This window comes from Arachis ipaensis, chromosome B01 (genome assembly GCF_000816755.2).
Source record: "Arachis ipaensis cultivar K30076 chromosome B01, Araip1.1, whole genome shotgun sequence".
Taxonomy (NCBI): domain Eukaryota; kingdom Viridiplantae; phylum Streptophyta; class Magnoliopsida; order Fabales; family Fabaceae; genus Arachis; species Arachis ipaensis.
In genome coordinates, this window is record NC_029785.2 from 132,163,513 (window position 1) to 132,167,946 (window position 4,434).

Below are 4,434 nucleotides of genomic sequence, written 5' to 3' on the forward strand. Positions count from 1 at the left end.
GCGGGTCCAGTAGACCAGTAGTTCATCATGGTCCCAAACACGAACTATGTGCCTCTTTCTGCTACATCTCTTATAGATCCAACGACAAAGTCCACGGTGGGTGATTCGTCTAATACGTCCCAACAGGAGGTCCCTCCACCACCACCAGTCATACGGATGAGGATTTGACCTGATGACATGAAGGCGTGAGTTATTACTATTTTAATATCTTTTATACAGATAAGGTTTATGTGTTTTTGTGTATTTGTTAATTTTAAATTTTTGTTGATAGGTTTGCACCAAACAACAATACATGTACACATGAGATCTCCGAGATGATTAAGTCAATGTACGACCACCAATGGCCAAACTGCACGAAGATCCCTACTGGTATCATATTTATTATGTATTTAATCATGCATCAACATGGATGCTTTATATTTTAAATTAGTCATGTTCACGACTTATTTATCACTCTAAGGTATAAGATTTTGGTCTTCTAACTTACATATTATATCTCCAACATTTATAAGATTAAGGATTATTACTTTGAATTTGAATCATGAAGGTTCTTTATTTAATTGAGTTTAATTGTTGTGAATTTAATTGAGTTTTGAATGATGTTCTGGATTGAGATTGATTGAATTTGTGAAAACTGTAAAAATGAATATATATCTAGTTTTAGGAGATGTTATGTCAAATTTTTTTAAAAATAATGTAAATGCTAAAGGATTTATGTAGTATATATGCTGATTAGTGTTAATAATATATTCTCTTTGCAGACATAACGACAGGTAGCAGAGGTAGATTGAGTGGGTCTAGTGGTCGTGGTAGAGGGAGGGTTTCTACTGAATTCCTAGGGACTGCTCAGTCATCACACTCTACCTCGACTACCCTGTCATAGGGGTGGCAAAGCGGGCCAACTCGCCCCAACCCGCCCGCCCCACCTAGGTCCGCACCATATAAGATTAAGGATTATTACTTTGAATTTGAATCATGAAGGTTCCTTATTTAATTGACTTTAATTGTTGTGAATTTAATTGAATTTTGAGTGATGTTTTGGATTGAGGTTGATTGAATTTGTGAAAACTGTAAAAATGAATATATATCCAGTTTTAGGAGATGTTATGTCATTTTTTTTTGAAATAATGTAAATGCTGAAGGATTTGTGTAGTATATATGCTGATTAGTGTTAATAATATATTCTCTTTATAGACATAACGACAGGTAGCAGAGGTAGATTGAGTGGGTCTCGTGGTCGTGGTAGAGGGAAGGTTTCTACCGAATCCCTAGGGACTGCTCAGTCATCACACTCTACCTCGACTACCCTGTCATAGGGGTGACAAAGCGGGCCAACTCGCCCCAACCCGCTCGCTCCACCTAGGTCCGCACCATAAACGGGGCGAGCCAACCCCCCTGCCAACTAAAGTGGGTTCAAAATGCTAGCTCATCCCGCTTTATGGCGAATTAGTGGGTCGGCGGGTTAGTCCGATTGACTCTTTTATTTTTTTTGAAAAATAAAATTCATTAAAATTAATAAAAAATAATAATTAAAAAATTAAATACAAATAAAAATAGTCAAATTATAATATAAATTTTTTTACTACCTTTTTTTTAACTTTTAACTTCAATAAAATTGTTCAAAATAATATTTATCATTATAACAATTTTTATTTAAAAAAATAAGTCACATAATTTAAGCATATATACAAAAGCGGTGCGGGTTTGGCGGATTCTTTTAATTTGGCGGGTTCCAAAATCTAGCCTGAGCTACATTTTTAACGGGTTCGATGGGTCGGCATGACGGGTTCAACCCATTTTGCCACCCCTACCTTGTCGACCCCTGTGACGTCACAAGCGGGTCCAATAGACCTGTAGTTCATCATGGTCCCAAACACGAACTATGTGCCTCTTTCTACTACGTCTCTTATAGATCTACCGACAAAGTCCGCGGTGGGTGATTCGTCTAATGCATCCCAGCAGGATATTCCTCCACCACCGCCCGTCATACGGATGAGAATTTGACCTGATGACATGAAGGCATGAGTTATTACTATTTTAATATCTTTTATACAAATAAGGTTTATGTGTTTTTATGTATTTGTTAATTTTAAATTTTTTTGTTGATAGGTTTGCACTAAACAACAATACTTGTACACAGGAGATCTCCGAGGTGATTAAGTCAATGTACGACCACCCATGGCCAAACTGCACGAAGATCCCTACTGAGACCAGAGAGTAATGGTTTTAGAAGTGGGCGGTAAGAACCTAATATTGTTGAATTAATTGTATTTGAACTGTAATTTTTTCAACTAACTAATGTTGTTGAATCACTTTGTGCAGTTTAAATTTATATGGGATACGGAACATGATCTCATGATCAGGAAGATCTACGACCACTGGGCAACTAAATGACTTCAGTAGATGATGAGCAACGTCCGTCAGGGGCGCAACCACTTAACGATCTGGATCCGTCCATCTATCAAGAAGGAACTGGAGGCCCATTTTAGAACTAATGAGGGGTTCAAGTGTTGATGAACGTCGCTAACAGGGTTTCGCCGAGGTCGTCGAAGTATACGGATGGGTCGGCAACCTTCATGAAGATGAAGAGAAAGTTGGTAATTAGTTTGCTAATGTTTGTTAATTATTACTTGAATTAGTTATTTCTTGATTTATTTTATTGATTGATTTCAATATGTGTTGTCTAAGTCGTTGGATTGTGAGACGACACTGGCGGAAATTTTGAAGTATACACATACGTTGAAGGTCAACAAGGAGAGATTTGCTAATGAACTGTCTGCAGCTCATTATGTGAGTTTCAATTAATTCTAAGTTTGAAATCATTCGTTTTAAAGTCAATTAACTGTTATCCTAATCACAACGTGTGTTACATAGGAGGACTACACGCAGAGATTGGAGATCGCGACACAATACTCAGCCGCCTAGTGGGAATGAAGACCCCAACTCCAATACTTCAGTGGTAGATCCTGATATGGTTTGGCACGAAACCGCCTCTGATCACCACAAGAATCACGTCTTTGGGTTGAGATCGTTCTTCGCCAACGGCCTCCACACCTCAGTATTGGCGGTTTCATATGCGTCTGATTCTGCCACAAGCCCTGCCGATCTCGAAGAAGTTGTTGACTTGAAGGAGGAGGTGCAGAAGCTTACATAGGAGCTTCATCACCAACAAGCTCAGTAGTCTGACCAGAGGTACAATGTGTTTCTTGCACGCATGGGAGACACCACAGCCATCAACCTGTAGATGACGGAGAAGCTGGAGCAGCTAAAGCGTATGCGAGAGTAGATGGAGGTGTACAACGAGCAGATGTGTAGTAGAGACAGTGACGCTGCTGGTATGGCACCGATATCAGCACCTACTCCACCGCTAATTTTTATTATTTTATTTAATTGAATTATTTTGTTATTTTTTAAAGTACATAAGCAGAATTTATGTTATTATTATATACACTACTATTATAAGCTTACATCTCTCAAAAATATAACATTTAATTAGATAATTTATAAGGATAAAATATTCTTTTACGAATTAATATTTTGGATTGAATTATATCTATTCAATTTCAATGCTAAAATATATCAAAACTTGTATGATTAATATTATTAAATCACTGATATACAAATGTTAAAAGAGCACTATAAAAAATACGCTGAGTACCATCAGATTTAACGTCAGTTTTATCGACAGATTTATCAACGATTCTGGTGTGAGATTCGTTATGTCAAATAATTACCCACGGATTATCACTTTCGACGGTAAATTCGTCGGTAATATTTAGAAGAAAAACAAAGAAAATAGGCGCTAATTTCAACGTCAAATTTACTGTCGAAAAAATTCGAGGACAGACACATTTAGTGGAATGTTGCGTTTTAGTGATTCGCATTGCGTTACCGTCGGAGTTATCACCATTGGAGTTATCCACCGTTAAATTCGACGGTAATTGTATCCTAAATTCGAACCACAAACCCTCTTCCCCTTCATTTCAAAATCTCTCCCCCCCCTCTCTCTACCACTCTCCTCGATCTCCCTGCCGCTCCATCAGCACCGCCGCCGCCTTCCTCCTCTCCTTGCACTATACCTTTTTCGCGATGAGATAGTTGCTCAAGCCGCATCTCTGTCCCATGAAGAATCTGCACCACTTCACTACTGTGACGAGATGTACTACACCGTATCACTGGCTACCTCCTCCATTTCAAGTAAGTTGACCATTTCTACCATTAATGTTTAGATGTTGCTGTATAATTGGGTTTAATATATGTTTTAAAAACAAATTAAACAACTTCATATGAATTTGGGGTTTAAAGTTTAAATTATGTTATTGTGAAATCAAGTTTAGGATTGAAAATTGATTAATGTGAAATTAGATTTAGGATTTGAATTTTGTTACTTTAGAATTTTATAACAATTCAATCAATCATTCAATATTATTAGTA